The 19,903-nt window shown below is 38.7% G+C and overlaps 1 long non-coding RNA gene across 2 annotated transcripts in view; it reads right to left on the reverse strand.

The window, feature by feature from the left end:
- Positions 1 to 859: 859 nt before the first annotated feature.
- Positions 860 to 19,903, reverse strand: part of LOC141568229 (uncharacterized) — a 298,088-nt gene continuing 279,044 nt past the window's right edge. For both annotated transcript variants that reach the window (XR_012491299.1, XR_012491298.1), the window contains 3 exons: positions 6,301 to 6,349; positions 4,585 to 4,696; positions 860 to 1,171 (listed from right to left, as the gene is read on the reverse strand). This is a non-coding gene — a long non-coding RNA (uncharacterized LOC141568229). The remainder of the gene's footprint in view (positions 1,172 to 4,584; positions 4,697 to 6,300; positions 6,350 to 19,903) is intronic.

Consider the following 19,903-nt stretch of genomic DNA (forward strand, 5'->3'; position numbering starts at 1 on the left):
AGAGAAGGCTCAGTAGCCAATGAATCAATTGGGGGAGGAATAGAAGATTCTGGTAGTTGGAAGTGAGATAGTCACTTCTGGAAATGGTAAAGGACCTGGATTTGTCACTGACAGCACCTTTGCACACACTGGATGATACAGTTTCATAACTCTACACAGACAGTGACATTATCACTCCTACTTTATAACGAGAAAACTGAGGTTCAGAGAAGTTAGTTAATTTGCCCAGAGTCACACAGGCAGTAAACAGAGGTGCTGAGCTCTAAACCCTGAGCCAAGTCATCCTATCTTGGTGCTCCAATCTGTAATCTTTCATCTAGACTACAGACTGGGCAGCTAAGGAGACGGAAAAGTTGGCTTTCTCTGGGGAATTCCATCTGGCCAATTAGAAGAAGCTATAAATGACCATATGTTAATAGTCTCCAATAGTTGTATTTTTTTTTTAATAGTAGTAGAAACAAATGGATCCCCAAAGTAAAAGAATACAAAGCTCTACCTCTCTCTCTCTTTCTAATGTTCCTTATTATCTGTCGCAGTGTGTTGATGTTGCAATCATGTCTTTGGGTATGCAAGTGTGGGATATTGAAGTGGCGCAGGTCTAAGATATAAAAACTTTGGGGAATTTTTACTCTTAGCATTTGACTTAAAACATTTCATCATGCTACGATGCTAGTGAACACTGTGAGTTCAATAAAATCTCTTTAGCTTCAACAAGCTGAAGAGGAACTCAACACCGAGTCATGGAAAGCCATGGCTTTTAAGGGGGAGAATTCAAATAACGATAGAACACAAGACTACAAAAGGTGTGGAGGAAAAGACATTCATTCCAGGTAATAAAATTTGATATGAGGGTATTTGTGCGAAACAGGACACTGCAAAGGGCATTCTCAGGATATCAACAAAACAGTTTTATAGAATGGAATTTGTGAGAGATGTGGGATTTCAGGTCAAAATGCTATATTGAGAACAGATTGAGGGGCCTTTGGAATCAGGCTTAGAAGTTTGAGTTTTACCTCATCCCTTAAGACCTAGAGAAGACCTTTGCTTCCATTAATAAAAGGACAGCATTTACCTTCCTCCAGTCATCACAGTGGAATTATTGGTTCTGTCATGGCAGCCATGATATTATCATTTTGGTGTGTTTGTTTTTCTTTATTTCACAATCCAGTTCCTTGCAAACAAATAGAAAATAAGCAGATTAGAAAATAAAAGCCCTACATGAATCCACTCTAAAAATAGTCACAGTTTAATATAGCTTCCAGATAAATACATACATGTACATAACACACACACACACACAGTCTTAATTTAAAAAAACACACTTTTGTAATTCTACGTGTCTTCACTTGAAAAAACATGAATACATTTATGTTTTATAACATATCAATCTAGCTCAGTATATTTATTTATATACATATTGGTGAAAATACTTAAAAACACTATATAGTAAAATAATATAAAAATATGGTCCGTGTATCCGTTAAAAACACATACACATGTGTGCATATGCATAGCTTTATGGATGCACTCAGCCACTGTTCCTATTGTTGAAAATGCAAGTTTTTTCCTCAGTGTGTTTTTTTCAATTACAGTTGACAGTCAATATTCTGTGAGTTTCAGGTGCACAGCCCAACGAACAGTCATTTATATAACTGACGAGGTAATCCCCCCATAAGTCTAGTAGCCGCCTGACACCATACACAGTCATTACAATATTGTTGTCCACGGTGTGGTTTTGAGTCATGTCTATTTTACAAATTCATAACGTCTTTCAGTTGTAGGTACAATGTGGATACACTTCTACTTATTTGCCCAAACCTCTGGATCGTGTTTGCCTCCAACTCTGAACTTCCTGGACAGCATTCCATCTGCAAACAAGTTCTATCGCCCAGCACTCAACTGTTTATCCACTAACCACACTATAAAAGCTAAAGATCTAGTATGATCTAGCAATGGTGCGTGTAGTTAATGTGCAAGCAGATTTAGAATCGAATCCCTGCTCTCAAGGACTTGGGCAACACCAAGCTGAGAATACAGTGAACTCCACTTGAGGTTCAAACAATTTTGTAAAGATTTAGTTTTGTTCCTCCTTTTCCTCCATGACTCAGAAATGTCTCAGATTTTGGGAGAACTGCTGATGGGTCAGCACATCATATGTGCTTTGTGTCAGTGACAGACTCAGGAGTGTTTTTGTGAAGAAGAAGAAGAAAGAAGAAAGAAGAAAGAAGAAAGAAAGAAGAAAGAAGAAAGAAGAAGAGGAAGAGGAAGAGGAAGAGGAAGGAGAAAGTCATTCTAAAACAAGGGTCCACAAGGAGTAGAGTGATTGGTTCAAGGCAAGTAAGTAAGGGTCTCAATGGAGGGAAAATCTAAAGGTAGGAAATATTGAGCCCATGTCATACTCAGTGTCAAGACTGAAGTTACAAAAATCTTTCCTTAAGTTTCACATCTACTACTTTTCAGCTGTGGATCCTGTGACAAGCTATTGGATCACCCTGTGCCTCAGTTTTTCCATCTATAAATTCATGTTTGGAAACTTACCTGCTTCACGGAATTGCTGTTAGGAGTAATGGTAAAAGTAATGATAAGAGGCACGCCAAGTGCTTATTATAGGGACCCACCAAAATGAAGACTAAATATATAAAGAAGTTCAATAAATGAAATAACTAAGATCAACACAATTCACCTACTATACTACTAGTAGTTATTATATTCCTATTGTCTTATTTGACCATACTGGATTTTTAACTCAAATGGGAAAAATAAAAATTTTTACAAAGCACGTATAAGTACAGAGAGTTGCCTGATGATAACCGGCAGGGACTTTGAGGGCCAGAGATTCTGTAGTGGTTACTGTGGTCCTTTCCTTGACAACAGAGTCAGGAGACCCCAGAAATACTTCCCGGTTCAATGATTTGCTAAGCGACTCATAGGAACCGGTATAGAATTATACTCATGACTATGATTTATTACAGCAAAAGGATACAAAGCAAAATGAGCAAAGGGAAAAAGACAGCCAGGGCAAAGTCCAGAGCAACCAGGTACAGCCTTCCAAGAGTCTTCGAATGGTGGAGTCACGTGGGACACACTTCATTCCTCAAACAGTGAGTTAGGACAACACATGTGAAACACTCTCCACCACGGAAGCTCAGTACAGGCCATTACTTTTACGTTTCTGTTAATGGCTGGTCATGCAGGCACCTCTGTCTCACAGTGTAGCAAAACTGCCAACCCCTGAAGGGAAAGCAAGCATTTGGCATAAGACACGGGGTTTGCACATACAGTTTAGGCAGTTCTGGGAATGGTAGGAAATCAAGTTCCCAGCTACCAGCCAAAGGCCAAAGTCCCAAGGAGATCTTTCTAAGTAAGGTAAGCATTCTCAAGTATGGTGCATTCAATCTTTTCTACTTAACAATGGGACATGAAATAGTGACAGTGAAGGCACAGTGGCATGGCATATAACAGCAAAGCCACAATAAAGGTGGCAATGTTTGCAACAGGAGTGGTGATATAGGATACGTAATGTGTACATTTATAGTAAAGTTATCCCCCGATTTATTCCATCCCACTGTCCAGAGGTCACCTCCACACTGGGGGGCACCAAGCCATGTGTTACTGTTCCCAGTCTTCAGTATTTGGAAACCCTATAGCAACAGTTTCTTCATGGACGTTGGCAGTTGTGGGGACATCTTCTTGACCCTCTTCACTGCCTTTCTGACCTCTGAGACTGACAGCTTCAGCCTGGGGTTCATCAACAGAGATGGCATGTGGGGACCAAAGCAGTGCCAGTGGAGCCTTGGACGGGCATTTACACCGACCAGAGACAAAGTCCTACTTAGACACAGTAGACAGAAGGAAGTTATGGCAACAGGTGGGCAGCCGAGCAGTAGGCTAATGGGAGCCAATGCCTCGGAGTCTGTGGGAAACACCTAAGTGGACGGAGCTCCTGCATTGCTGATGATGCTCCCTGCTGCACAGGCCCCTTCTCTGGGCTTGGGGCACTTATTCAACAGGGTCACACTGCGCATGTTCATCAGAAAGGCAAACGCAGGCTGGGAAGGAAACAGTGAACCGGACAGAAGAGCTCCCTGCCTTCTTGGAGTTTACATTCTAGTCAGTACAGTGTTTGAACTCATCCAGAGTTTGCTAAATAGGTTTGTTATGCCTTTATTCAAATCATATAAAATTCTCAAGGGAACACAGCTAAAGATGATCACTGAATCCTTCCACCCGAGAAGTCTTGTCTATTTAAGATGAAAAGATTATAGAATCAGCTTCAAATAAAATAAAAAGAATACTCTGCTCTCATTTCACTCTGTTAACTCCATAATGAAATATTTACTTATTTCATCTCCAGAAAATGCACTGGAGGGGTTTGGAAAGACTTGGTCTTAAAAGGTCCACTCCATCCAATCTGAGTCAATTAAGTTATTGGATATTTGTCAAGTTCTTATATTAGAGACACTGCATATTCTAAGCATTAAAATACAACATTGATGTAATTGCCTACTCTCAACAGTGCCTGAAATCTGTAATTTCTGATATGAATTATGTTCTTCTCCTTAAAAACTCAGGACAGTTTCTCACCTTTATAGCTCCTGGCACTTCTCCCGTCCTCTAGGATTTCTCCATGTGCGATGACAGCTGCTCAGATATCACATCGGCAGTTTCCTTCGGCATCCAGAGATGTGACTCCTGACTGCTGAATAAATTAATGTGTGAGTACAGACTTTCTGCAACTGTGGTCCTCAGAGCCATCACATGCAATGACAGCCCTTATCATTGGCTACCAATGAATTTAATCAGCAATATCTCCATGATAACTTTGATTCATCTAAGAGTGAATTTGCATCATTCATAGGTGGGGTTTTCTCAAATCTGTAATTCACCATAGTGACCATGTAGTTCGTTTTGGCCTAATATTTGTAGCCAGGGTGGGAGGACCAGGCAAGGAAAGTATAATTCACATGTGACAAGCTGAAATCGGTTGTGGACAGATTTTTACAAGGACACTGTCAAACATAATTGGAAACAATGTGGCAGAGCTGTTGATTCTTAGGAAGTGACATTTGCAAAGAGGCTACTTGTCAATCTCAAGCCTCGTGGCTCTGCCTCTGTGAGAAAAGACAAAATTTCCTATCAGTAAAAAAGAGCTTTTAGGGGAAGCCATAGTCACTCTGAGGTCAATCACGATAGGCACATAAAACAAAAAGTCTCAAGGTCACATATTCACCCTATGTATAGACACATATAGACGTTGCCATCACCACCATTTTGGGGTTGGTAAATGAGTGTTTACCAATTGACTTTTTATTTTTTATTTTTTTTATTTTATTAAATTTATTGAGGTGACAGTTGTTAGTAAAATTACATAGATTTCAGGTGTACAATTCTGTATTACATCATCTATAAATCCCATTGTGTGTTCACCACCCAGAGTCAGTTCTCTTTCCATCACCATATATTGGATCCCCTTTACCCTCATCTCCCACCCCCTACCCCCCGCCCCCCTTACCCTCTGGCAACCACTAAACTATTGTCTGTGTCTATGAGTTTCTATTTCTCATTTGTTTGTCTTGTTCTTTTGTTGTTTTTGGTTTATATACCACATATCAGTGAAATCACATGGTTCTCTGCTTTTTCTGTCTGACTTTTTTCGCTCAGCATTACTCTCTCAAGATCCATCCATGTTGTCACAAATGTTCCTATATCATCTTTTCTTACCGCTGAATAGTATTCCATTGTGTATATATACCACAACTTCTTCATCCATTCATCTATCGAAGGACATTTTGGTTGTTTCCATGTCTTGGCCACCGTAAACAAAGCTGCAATGAACATTGGAGCACACGTGTCTTTATCTCTAAATGTTTTCAGATACCCAGGAGAGGGATTGCTGGGTCATATGGCAATTCTATTTGTAATTCTTTGAGGAACCTCCACACTGCCTTCCATAACGGCTGCACCAGCCAATTGACTTTTAAACGACTACAGTCATGCACGCACACACATATATCTTTGGTATCCAATTCTGGATTATAATTGGGAAAACTCCAAATTATATTGAAAAGTCCTGGACAGAACAGAAGACTTGAGTGTTTTCACTGGTTTTTCTACTTAGAGATTTCGGGAAGTCAGTTAACCTCTTTGCATCTCAGTTTCTTCACTTGTAAATGAGAGAATTGGATGCAATACATAGCTTCCCCTGATTTATTTTTCTAGTCCTCATATTTACTTAGTGTATATTTCTAGGTAGATATATTTAGCAATTATACTGGAATTGTGGGACATAACAAGTCTTACCCATGTTTGCAGTCCATTTTCAAAATAAGACATGGCCACCATGATGTTTCTAGATTCAGAATAGAAACAAAATCATAAAAATAAAAATAAAAAACAGAAGCAAAAGAGAGGAAAAGATGTAACAAGTAAAAACAGAAACAAAAAAGTCGACATTTGAAAAGTAATACTATGGAATTAATACCTGACTCTCAGTAAGAAATTCATAAGCACTTAATACATATTTATTGACTTTCTATGATCTTGAGACCAATAGGAGATATTAAATGTTAGAATAAAACAACATATTTGAAAGTTAATGAACCTGAGTTATGCGAAATACAGACTAGAACATGCTTTAGTTGGGAATTCATTATTATTGTTGAAATAATTTTTAAATTTTATCAAATTTATTGGGGTGGCATTGGTTAATAAAATTGTATAGGTTTCAAGTGTACAATTCTATAATACATCATCTGTATATTGCATTGTGTGTTCACTACCCAAAGCCAATTCATCCATCACCATATACTTGACCCCCTTTACCCTTTTCTACCTCACCCCCCGACTCCCTTTTCCCTCTGGTAACCTCCATACTGTTGTCTGTGTCTATGAGTTTTTGTTTGTTTTTCGTGTTTGTTAATTTGTTCTTCAGTTTTATAGCCCACATATGAATGAAATCATATGGTTCTTATATAGCTCAGTGGTAGAGTGCTTGCTTCACATGTTGAAAGAATTTTGAAGCTTATTAGTAAATAATGCCATCCAAACCCATGGGACTCTCCGTGGATGTATTATCATCATTGGATGCTAAACACAAGATGGAAGACTGAGCCCATTTCCTTACCCCAATATCAACAAAAAGCAGTCAAAATGTAAACATGAAGTGCCATCTGGAGACTTTTTAATAAAAAACAATATTACTGGAAACCACTCACGTCTGCGTAGCACCTATCCATAGCCGATCTGGGGCTCATGGACACTCTTTCAAGGTGGTAGCTCCTTCTCTTGGTTTCTGATTTTCCAACCCTTTTGAGTAGCTGTTTTCTAGCTGTAGATGTTTACATAAACTTAAACATGCTGAAGATCCTTTAAAAGGAGGTGAATTTGACTCTCTGATTTGTTCACCGTGCCTGGTTTGAGCATCTAAGATGACCAAGTTCACTAATGGCTTCAAACTGGCTACGCTCACGGCCACCAGCCCTAGTGGCCATGAGGGTGGAAGACGAGGGCCACAGCAGGTTCCTGCCTTGGTTACGGATGACTGCTTAAACTCACTTATCGGGTGACATTCTGCTCCCTCCCAGCTGGAGGAAGAAGGATGGAAAAGGAAGGAGGGGTGGAGAGACAGGGAAAGAAAATGAGACGGGTAGGCTTAAAAGTGGAAGGTGAGCCTAGCTCCATGAAGGCACCTATGACCAGATCAACGGTGAGGTTAGAGGAGACTGAGCCCTTACACAAGGGAATTTTCAACTCAAGACTCATTGTCCAGTACTTAATCTAATTTGATTTAATCTGTTTTATATAATAAAATACACACACAACTACTGTTTCTTGGTTATTTCCCTTTTGTGGACATCTATCAGTTTATACAATGTCCATTTACTTTTTTAGTGACTGTTCATTATACCAATAGCCCAATGTGAAACACAGCACCTGAAAATGTTCTTTTTGGTGTGTGAGGAAATAGAAAGCAGGTTCACGTACTCTACACAGCTTTGTAATCACGTTTCAGAAGCGCTATTTGCCCTGAATAACGTCTTTTAGAGGCACAGAGTAAATTATTTCTACCTTGAGTGCATCATCCTTCGGGTCTAAACAGACACACATGAAATCACATGAAATACATTCTCCATTCCAGAAAGAGAGAGAGAGAGAGAGAGAGAGAGAGAGAGAGAGAGAGAGAGAGAGAGAAATGACCAGGTATTGGAGGAAAACCAAGCACAAAAGGTAAGATCATAATGGAAAAAAAAATAATTATAATAGATTATTTTTAATAGAAATGGAATTATGTTATACATGGTTTGCAATTTTCTTTATTTGCTTTTCCTTAACATTTATGAATAGAGAGTTAGGCCGTGCTGCAGGCTTCAAGGATCAGTCACTAGTTTCTACTCTGTGCCAGGAGGTTATAGATCTTCTAGTCCTATTGTTTCTCAGCCATTAATTTAAATCTCACAGGTTTCTGTACAGCCTAGGAATTGAATGCTTTCAGGTTGGGTGTCCAATTCTGACTTAGTGATCATATCTTGATTAAGGATGAGAATGAGACTCTTCCCTCACTAGAGGTCTGGACATATATCATAAAGAGAAAAAATATATATCTTTGTTTATAAGAGCATATATTATACCCTCTGTTATAAAACATTCGTTTTTTAAAATAATGGGCTAGGTCAGTCGGGAGAGCATGAGACTCTTAAATTCTTGATTTTTTGTTTGTTTGTTTGTTTCTTCCGTCCTGGCCTTCTATCCAACATCATGCCCAAGTAACCAATATTAACAGCCTGTGTGTATTGTTCTATATACTGTCTTATACTCATATAAGCATAGACAAACACACACACATTCACATACTTACTGTAGTGCTTTTTTTGTTGTTGTTGTTAAGTTTTGTAAAAATACTACTTTATATGTACACCAATGATACTATCGAACATTGTTTATAGTGTAAGAAAAATAGCCCTGTACTGTACTATTGAAGAAAAAATTGTAATTGCTATAGTCTTTTGAGACAGCAGTTGGGGACATTTATAAAAAAAAAAAAAAAATTAAAATGCATATATCCATCAATGTAGCAATCCTAACTCTAGGTCTGTGGTCTAGAAAAGTACTTATGCTTGGACCCAAAGAGAAGAAAAAGTTCAGCATGTGAATTATGGCATTACTTCAGTAGTGGAAGTTGATTACATAATAGAAGCATCTTAGAAGTTCTTCAACTAAAGAATAAATAAGCTGTGACTATCTATAAGACTGTAGTCAGCCAGCACCCATTTCTACGTTACGCTCAGTAGGCACCATGCCTAGGGCCCACACAGGTGTTTTCATTTCTTTGACTACAACAAAAAATGAGTATAATAATAATTCTATAATAACTTTCACTCTGGGTGATATTTATGTTTATACCGACATGGTCATAAAATATAATGTTCAATATTATTTTTAATGTGGAAATGTAGAAGGCCAACTTTAATAGAGCCCATGAAAGTCATACTTCAGCTGTGCCTTCAGCTATTTAAAAAGTTATATATCAATTTACACGCGCACACACACACACACACACACACACGAAAGTTTGGACAATTAAGTTCACGAACTTTCCACTGTGTACTTACATGGTGGAAAGTTCATGAACTTAATTGTCCTACCTTCATGTATATTATGTATATATTGCTATAAAAGTTCCAAAGAAAGTTGTTAAGTTTAATCAGTAATATTTTCAACAGTATAAAAAGCATTCCATAAATTATTTTAAAAGTCAGTATATTTTTCTATGTAAAGTACATAAATACAGAAGCTACCTGGAAGAATGTGTCTCTAGCTTACAATAAGGGATACTTTTTCTAAGAAACGTGTTTTAAGGGTATGTGTGAGAAGGGGCCTTTTCATTTTGTCTTTATATTCTTAGACATTTCTTGAATTATTTTACAACAGTGAGGTGGACTGAAAGTCTTATATAATAAAATTTCCTCTAAAATGTACTGTTCTGGTTACTTTTGTGCATAAGAAATCGAATCACCACTTAGTGGCTTGAAGCAATGTTGCTTATTATGTTCTCAGTTCTGAAGTTCAGCCACTGGGGCAGAGTACAGCAGAGATAGCTTTTCTCTGCTCCGTGATGTCTGGGGGTGTCAGCTTGAAGGAATTAAAGAGGAGCCATACCTGGATGGCTGTGGGCTGTAATTATCGGACATGCCTGTTGCCTGGGCAGGGATGACTTGAGAACTACAGCTGACTGTAGTGCATACACGTGACCTTGCCATGTCACTTGGCTTTCTTGTGGAATGGCAGCCTCAGGGCTGGACGACAGTCTAAATAAGAGTTGGGGCTTCCAGCGCAAGTGATTCCAAAGGTAAAGCAAAAGCGCCATCACCTTTCAGGACCACGCCTTTGGAATTGCAGTGTCACTTCTGCCATATTCGAAGTCGACTTAAACGTCTTCCCAAATCTTGATGTTCACACTCTAAGAGTACGTGTAACATTGTCGTGGTCATCTTTTCTAGAGACAACTTGCTACCCTCTGCTTTCTGGTCATGAAAATGTATAGCCTGCCAACGTACAAAATACACTCACGCCCACCACTAAGACACCCAAATTTTTGTCCCATTATGATGTCATCTGTCCGCCTAGGCTCCCATCATCAAAATCAGATCAATATCCAGAGGAACCTCCTTCTGTGTGGCAGCTCTAATACAGTTTCTATCAATTTAAAAAAATCTGTAAACGTATCAACAGAATGAACAGGCAACACACAGAATGGGAGAAAATATTTGCAAACTGTCCATCTGATGAAAGGTTCATTTCCAAAATACATAAGGAAATTCTACAACTCATTGGCAAAAAGGCAATAACCCAAGTAAAAAATGGGCAAACAACTTGATAGTATTTCTCCAAAGGAGACAGACAAATGGTCAACAGGTATATGAAAGGGTGCTTGATGTCACTAATCATCAGAAAAATGCAAATCAAAAGCATAATGAGATTCAACGCATACCTGTTAGGATATCTGCTATCAGAAAAAAAAACTTTTTTAGGTTTCCTGTGTGTCCATTTGTAATTAACTTCATTAGAAAACAAACAAAAATTTAAAAAAGATTAGAAACCCAAATATACAAAAAACACATCCACAAATCTCCTGGGGATAAGCCCTTCTTTCCTTGGGTTTCTTGTGAGATGGCTACAGGGCCTCTTAAGATTCTTAGAAGCTCTACAATTACAGAGACCAGCTGCAAGTCACATTGTTCAGATCTTTAGAGGGCCTTTGTTTATTTGAAGGCCTTTGTCCATGAGGCTCACTTTATATTTCTGCAGTCTGAACAAGGATTTTTACAATAACAACCTTGGCTTCATATTTATCCTGAAATTAGCATGAATTTTATTTTTGCCCAGAGGCACTGAATTTTTTGTTTTGTTTTGCTTTCCCTTGTATTTTTTTCAGAACCCAGAAAATTCTGGTGTTTTCATAATTGCTACACATTTTGCTTGGAAATTAAAAGTTTCTTGTTAGCTTACTTCTATCTAAATTTTACCCAACATGGATCAGCTAAATCAGCTGTCTCTTTCCATATTGTGACTAGAAGTTATCTTAGTCAAATTCACCAGTTAAGTAAGAATCTTTCTATATTCCACATCACCGTAGGGAAGAATGTTACCAACTTTGATGTTACTGCACAACAACAATTACCTTGTTTCCAGCCTCCCATAACAATTTTTTCCATGACCTCTAAGCCTTCTCTAACATTCTGCTCAGGATCCTCCAAGAATCTGCTAACTATCTGGTAGATAGTCAATGGCATGTGTTTTAGGGGTTTTTTTGTTTGTTTGTTTGTTTTTTATGGCAACATCTCACTCTTAGTACCAAAATCTATTTTTATTCAGATAGATAGATAAATAGATAGATAGATAGATAGATAGATAGATAGATAGATAGATAGATAGATAAGAGACCCAAAACTTAGAAGGTTACAACACCATGCAATTATGTGGATTTGGGCGGTCAGGAATTCAGGTAGCATGGGGGGGGGGGTTGTCCACACTAAAGTACGTGGTGTTGGAGACCACAGCTGAAGGGCTCGAAAGCTGAAGGGGAATGACTTGAGACTGGAGAGAGTATCATGTAAAAGTTTGTTTACTCACTTGCCTGGTGCCTGGCCTGAGGAGAAGACCAATACTGCTGCTCAGAGCATCGATGCGTGCCCTCAGTGGAGCTCACCCTCCTTGTATTGTGATGGCTCTGGGGTACATAGACTGTTGCCCTCCCACTCACAGTTATTCCAAGAGCAAGGCAAATATGCATCCCTTTTCATGACCTCATCTCAGAAGTTACACAGTGTCATTTCTAGCATTCTCTATTAGCTGAAGCACTCACAAGCTCATCTTGATTTAAGGGAAGGGGCAAAGACCCCACCCTGAATGAAAGGGATGGCAGAGTCACATTGCAGAATAGTATTCAAGACGGCAAGTATCACTGTGACCATCTGTGAAAGTATGCCCTGCCATAACTGTCACAGAATTATCATTAGTAATCTACAACAGATAAAACATTTCAGAAAATCCATTCGAATCCCTGTAGAAGCCAACTTTTTATTTAGTCTTAAAAATCACAAATTAAACCCAAATGTAATTGAATCTGCCATTATGTTCTGTGTGCAGAGTTTAATTGGTTATAACATAATGGCTCATAGATTGTATTATGCATTAAAATATATTCTATGGACTTGGCTGTGTCCTGCTCATATGAACAACTCGTTCTAGTGTCATCTCTCAGAACCTTTTGCTGACTCCCTGCATGCTCCCTGCTCACCCCCCTGGCAGGGTCTTATGTCCATTTATTATGTTCCCAGGACCCCCCATACTGGTCTATCTTGTAGCAGGCATCATTTGGAAGGTATAATCACAAATTGTCCTGTCTCTCTCCTTTACTCTGTTATCAGATTCCTGAAAACTGGATTGTACTTATTTCTCATTGAATTCCCAGTGTCTACAAAATGCTTAGAATAGAACATGGTAATTCTTCTCCTCAAAGAACAACAATAACAATTATCTTTTACATTCCCACATTCTTGTAGTTGACGCACATGCTATGTAATCTGTTATTTGCGTGTTAAGAATCTATATCCCCCTTTCACAGATGAAGAAACTGAAGCCTGAATAGGTTGTGTAACTTGTCCAGTATTGCCAGACACTACGGTAGTTGAAGAGGAAATAAAATGCAGAATTCCTCAATTCTAGCCTAGCTACTGTGTTTCCCTGAAAATAAGACCTAGCTGGACCATCAGTGCTAATGTGTCTTTTGGAGCAAAAATTAATATAAGACCCAGTATTATATTATATTATACTATATAAGACCTGGTCTTATATTATATTAAAATAAGACTGGGTCTTATATTAATTTTTGCTCCAAAACATGCATTAGAGCTGATGGTCCAGCTAGGTCTTATTTCCAGGGAAAAACGGACCTTCCCATTTCCCCTTCTGACAATCTGAATGATTTAGAAATGATGATTGGTAATGAAGCTACCTAACAAACTCTCATACAGTCTTGATTGTGCTGTGTTATGATTTGGACAAAGTAATACTGATATATTTACCTTGTAAAAACTGCATATTGAGTGTCAAGGTAAATATGCATTAACTTTAATTCCTTCCAATTTACAGTAGCTGCATTCCATAAGAAAATAAGGACATCATCTTAAGTTTCACAAAGATTGGCGTTATACTAGAAACACTACAATCCTATAACATTGAAAACAAGATTATTTAAGTGCACATGCCAAACAAGATATATTCATTCTTATACCATTACTCAAATATCAGTGTTTTATATTAAACTATGCATGGAAAATAACTGCAGATGCATAAGTTATTCAATTCCTTTATCCAAATAGATGTTCCCTTCTTTTTAAGTTCAATTGCTTATGCAATTTCTTGAGAAATTGAATGAATATTTTCATAATCACTGATGGATGCTTTCTCAGGATTCCAGTAATGATATGAAAACCCAGAAATCAGAGAAACAGTCTTTATGATTCTGTTTTCTTTTTCCCTTCCGTTTCCTAGGTCCTTTCTTCCTAAATTTTAATCAGTGAAACAAAGGGCACCTTGGAGTGGAGAAGGAGCAATATACTGTTTTCATTATTCAGTCTTTTTTGTTTGTTTGGTTTTGTTTAGCTATTTCAATATAATAACTGTTGACCTTCCAGAACTACCATTTTCTCTTCTGGAAATCGGGCTTAGAGGATCTATCACTTAAATTTTGCATGATGAGTGTTAAGTGCTGAATTTTGTCCCTACCCCATAAAAAAATTATATGTTGATTACTAACCCACAGTACCTTAGAATGTAACAATATTTGAAGATAGGGTCTTTAACGAGGTAACTAAGATTAAATGCGGTCACTAGGTGGGCCGTAACACAGTATCACTTGTCCTTATAAGAAAAGGAGATTAGGACACAGTCACACACAAAGAGGGAAGACAATGTGAGAACACAGCAAAAAGATGGCCGTCTACAAGCCAAGAAGAGAGGCCTCTCAAGAAACTAGCCCTGTTCAAACCTTAATTTCAAAAGTCTAGTTTCCAGACTAGATAATGCATTTCTGTTCTTTAAATCATTCTGTGTGTGGTGCTTTGTTAGGCAGCTCTAGCAAATTCATACAATGAGGTTATGATCAATTCTAAATTTAGGTTTAAATAGATAATGTCCCATCCAGTAAGGTGGAAAGTAAGTTTTCTTCCATTCCTTCTCTTCCACAGCCCCAGAATCCCATGAACAGAAAAGCCATAGGCATTTCATTCAGATTCCCATGCCAAGTCTTCTTTATCTTTTGTCACAGTAACTATTTCTTATTTTTGTCCTATAATGTTTCATAAATTAAAACCTATCAATTCCAGGTCCCACGAGGATCCTTTCCAGCCTAACAATGTTAGTGTTTGCCTGCGTGAGACTGCCAGTGAACGTGATACATGTTTCTTACTCTAATAGGCATATTTACCTCTTGGGGAGTGTGCATTCATCCTCCAAATGTTAATGGGTCTTATGCATCTCCCTTCCCAGGGAGACTATAATCTCACACACTGGATACAGATGCACAAGGAAGGAAAAACACCTTTCACGCTGGTCACTTCCCTCAGTTTCCTCATTTTCAGTGCATTCAAACAGGCATTTCCAAAGCCAGGTGGCTGGTGCGGCCCCACAACAGAAGTGATTGCTTTCCCACTGTCTCACTTGAGTAATGAGCTAATAGAAAACCGAGTTAGGCATCTCCAGAACCAGGACAATAATAAAATCATAATGATACTGTTAGCAATCTGACCCCAGTGCTGGTTCCTTCTCCCAGAGAAACACTGTCACGTAAACAGAAAAACTCATCAATCACAAAAATCACACAAGAGCCAAGCCAACTGGCTGCCATGTACACACAGCTTTGCGGGCGAGACAATGTCACTGATGGGGAGCAGTTTCTCCTGGAAAAATCCAATTAGCACCCTAATTGATATCGCTGCCCTCTTCCGAGGAGATCCTGGGAAGCAGGCACTTATGTGATGTCCACAAGGTCACACAGACGAGCGGGAGGTGAGACCAAGGTTAGAGCTTAGTTCTGACATCACACCTGTGCTGCCGTTGGCACTTACATCTCCAGCTTTAGGTGTTCAGCAAGTGGCTGGACCCAAGGTTTTTGCCAGCTCAGGTGTTGTAAACAAACAAGAAAAACCAATGAATAGATAAGAGCATTTGAAGAGCAGTAAAATGCCCCAGTCCATCAGCTAAAGTTAACTGATAAGCCCTTGAATCATATACGTCACCTCACCCTGTGTAGCTATGTAATCAATACCAGTAGACGATGATGATTGTGCAGCATTAGGAATAAGAGGAGGCCAGAACTTTAAGTTCCCAAGTCATACATGCATGTACCACACTAACTTTGTACGGGATAGGCACTCTTAGGGAAGGTGCATTCCATCACTGATAGTGTTACTGTTATTTTTTCCCAAACGCTGACATCTCATCCCTTAGATTAGATTAGGACATTAGACTCCCTGGACAGTAGATTCGTAACTGAACGACTTCCAGCATGAATAGGTCACATGGAACCTCTTTCAACATGACTGCCAATAAAAACAAATCATGTTAATAATGTTTAGCTTTCTAAAACCTTGACCAATTCTAGAAAAAAAATATATATTGATACCTCTGTACTAAGATATTTTTAAAAACAATTTATAGCTCATGCAAATACCTCAAATCTGAAAATTTTATTCAACAAATATTTACCAAATGCCTGCTCCATGCCAGACAATGTTCTTATTTACTGAGGATACAGACATGAACAAAAATTCTAGGTCTTTATGGTCGAGTTAAAAAAGTTAGACAATAATATAACAACGGAGAAAAATGAAGAATGTTGTAGATAAAAGTGAGTCAGGGTAGAGGAATAGGGACAACTATGCTGATGGTGAAAAGACAGTGTTTGTGTTACTTTAATTGGGGGGGGGGGTCAGGGAAAACTGTACCACCAACGTGATATTTGGGCAGAGACCTGAAAGAGTAAGAAACCAAACTTTATCAATATCTGAGCCAAGAGCATTTCAATAAAGAACCCATCAGGTGTTAGAGCCCAGAAATGATGTGCTTGGTGTGGTCTAGAAATTGCAAGGGAGTCAGCATGGTTGGAGGGGAGGGCAGAGGAAAGGAAAGATGGGCAGAGTTGAGCTGAAGTTGGACAGGGGATGGTATGAGATCATTTTAGTCCTTGAAAGCTGATCATTAGGACTTGGGATAGAAAATATGATTTAGATGTTAAAAGGATTGCCCTGCTTCTGTGTCAGAAGTAGACTACATGGGAAAAAGTTGGCAGGAAGGAGACCAATTAAAACATTGCTACCATGTTTCCCCGAAAATAAGACCTAGCCAGATCATCAGCTCTACTGTGTCTTTTGGAGCAAAAATTAACATAAGACCTCATCTTATTTTAATATAATATGACTGGGTTAATATAACATAATATAATATAATATAATATAATATAATATAATATAATATAATATAATATAATATAATATAATATAATATAATATAATATAATATAATATATTATAACTGGGTCTTATATTAATTTTTGCTCCAAAAGATTCATAAGAGCTGATGGTCCAGCTAGGTCTTATTTTCAGGGAAACACGGTATCACCCAGGCAAGAGGTGGTGGTGACTTGACCAAGAACAACTGTGATGTTGGCAAGAGGTGGTTGGATTTTAAATCTATTCTGAAGGCAGAACCAACGAGTTTTGCCCTAGATTAAACATGAGGTATACAAGAGAGGAAGGAGCTCAAGACAATGCCAAGTTTGGGACCAACCAGAACAATAAAGCTGCCTTTTATTGAGACCAGAAGGCTCGGGGAGTGGGGAAGGAGGTTGTGAAGGGATGAGAGAGATAAGGAAACATGTTTTCACCAAGTGCTTGAGTAAATGGCTTAGGGACAGTTTTGGTGAACACAGGATGGGATTAATTGAAAAAGAAAAAAACAACAACAACAACAAAAAAAAACACATTTACTTGGCTTATGTTGAAGTTCTTCTCAAAGAAACCTGCTTGGAATACATTATGTTTAAGCTAAGATCTAAAGGAGAAGTAGGATTTATGAAAGTGAAGAGCTGGGCAGGGTGAGGGTCCTATGGAAAGGGTTAGCCCAGTAAAGGTTTAGAAGCAAGATAAACCAGGGCACATCAAAACAGTTGGCTATGCATTTATTTTGAAAGTGTGAGTTTGTTCCAATAGGGAATGATTTGAGTGTAAGCAGATTTTGCATTTGCTTATATGTTATTTATGTGTGAGAAACAGTGGTGAATGAAGAAAACCACCTTGCTGCATCAAGCTGTGTAGGAATACACAAAATGCACACATGCAGCAGGAGTCACTTGGGTCCACCCATGTACCGTGAGCCACAGCCACCTGGTTGTCCATCTGGTGGGACAACTTTCCCTCCAATTTCAGGTAACTCTCCACCACTTTTGCAATTGCTCACAGTCTGCACCCTCTGATTCTCACTTCCAGAAATATGTTTCAGATCTTTTTCAGGGCCCCCTTCTTTGTAGCTTTTATTCATGTCTTAATCAGTTGCCAGGTGTAAATTGTGTTGCCATTTTTTACTAGGTTTCTATATTCTTTTTATGGGTGTCACAAATGAAAGTTTTGAGTTTGCAAAGCCCCCAATCCATGAGCCCATGGCTTGTATCTCATAGTATTGCAGAGTGTCATGATTTTTAAGAGTGCACAGACTATATTATAGCAGAACTGACTAACTAAAAGAAATCCAGGTGCTTTGGGAGCATAGGGAGGTGCAGGGGTCAAGGATGGAAAGTGGAGGAAGAGATGGAAGACATGGTAGGGAGATGGGAATGTCAGGTCATCTAGGGTATTGTAAGCCCACAGATGCCTTAGTAGAAGCCCTACCAGGTGGCTTTTCTGTGTGAAATGTAAGTGCCTAACTTAAGCTTGATTGGGAGGCATGCACTTCAAAGAGGCATCTGCTTCAAAGACTGCATTCTTGAATAAACACTTTGCCAGCCACAAGACTAGATAAAGAGCCAGGCCACCTCCCCCTACTAAGGCTCTTTTTGTTTTAGAGATCTTGGTTGATTTCAATAAATGGCCATTTGGGTGGGCCACTTGTTTTTTCTCATTCCACACTTTAAATTCTCTTTCTCACATTTTAAGTTCATCAACAGTGAACTTGCAAAATCCCTAGGACCCTGCCCTCCCCCCTAATAAAAGCAGAAACCCCGCAGGCCTGGTGCTCTCTGTCTATCAGTGACCTTGCTGTGTGGCCCCAGGTGTGCTTTGTAATTTCTAGGTCATGTAAATAATAAACCTGCATCTTTTCAAAGTTTCCTGACGCTGAAGGGCGTCCTGCAGTCATAATAAAACCCCCAAGAGCTGGTCCAACCACAAGGCTGGTTATTGATAGGTTGTGACCAGCACAATCACAATTATTTAGGCTTTGTCATAAGCTTGATTATAAACTGTGAATGAGTGTGTGATTGTATTTTAGACAGGTTGCTTGAGTGTGGGGTTAGATAGGAGAAGAGGGAGTCTTTCTTCAAGAAACTGCGAGTGGAGACCAGATGGGATGGTGGCTGGGTCAGTGACAGCAGAGATGGACAGAAGTGGACTAAACCAAATTCAGGTCTGCTTATTTACGAGTCATACACTGTTCATCTGGAACATGTCTACAATGGGGTATCCAAGAACAAGCGAAACAGTCAAATAAAGGGGTAAGCTAGAATAGCGTACATTTACATCTACACAAGTAATTATCACCCTTTTGTTCCATCCTATTTTTGCACTTAATGCTGCTAACAAGTAATGACATTATAAATGAAAAAAATGATAATGATAATAATAGTAGATGCACACTGTATATATTTATATACAGTTGTTTTTTTATAGTTTTTGAAACTCAACATTTTGGTGCACATTATTTATCCATATAACAGGGATAATAATAGTACTCAGTTATGTTTATTTGCTGTGACACCTTTAAAGTGCTTATCTAAGACTGGCATATGACAAGAACCTAGTTGTGTTTATAGGCTTATTATTATTTCAAAATGTTTCCTGTACACTGCATCATTCCATCTTCAAACTAAGCTCTGAAGGGAGCATAATAATTTTAATTTTTTGAGGGAGGAAGTAAAAGATCAAGGAGGTTAATCAATTTGCTCAACACCACTACCAAGTGACAATCTTGGTCCTCAAGCCAAAGAGTCCAGGCTTCCAGTGTCCTGACTACACCTTACACTCTACCCCCCGGGGAGAGGGACTAAGATGAGACATGCTTGGCAGCTGAAGGACATTGCTCACATGCTTCTGATAACTGCTATAAATTCCTGCTCAGGCTTCCATGTTCCTGA

This window comes from Rhinolophus sinicus, linkage group LG02 (assembly GCF_036562045.2).
Source record: "Rhinolophus sinicus isolate RSC01 linkage group LG02, ASM3656204v1, whole genome shotgun sequence".
Classification (NCBI taxonomy): Eukaryota; Metazoa; Chordata; class Mammalia; order Chiroptera; family Rhinolophidae; genus Rhinolophus; species Rhinolophus sinicus.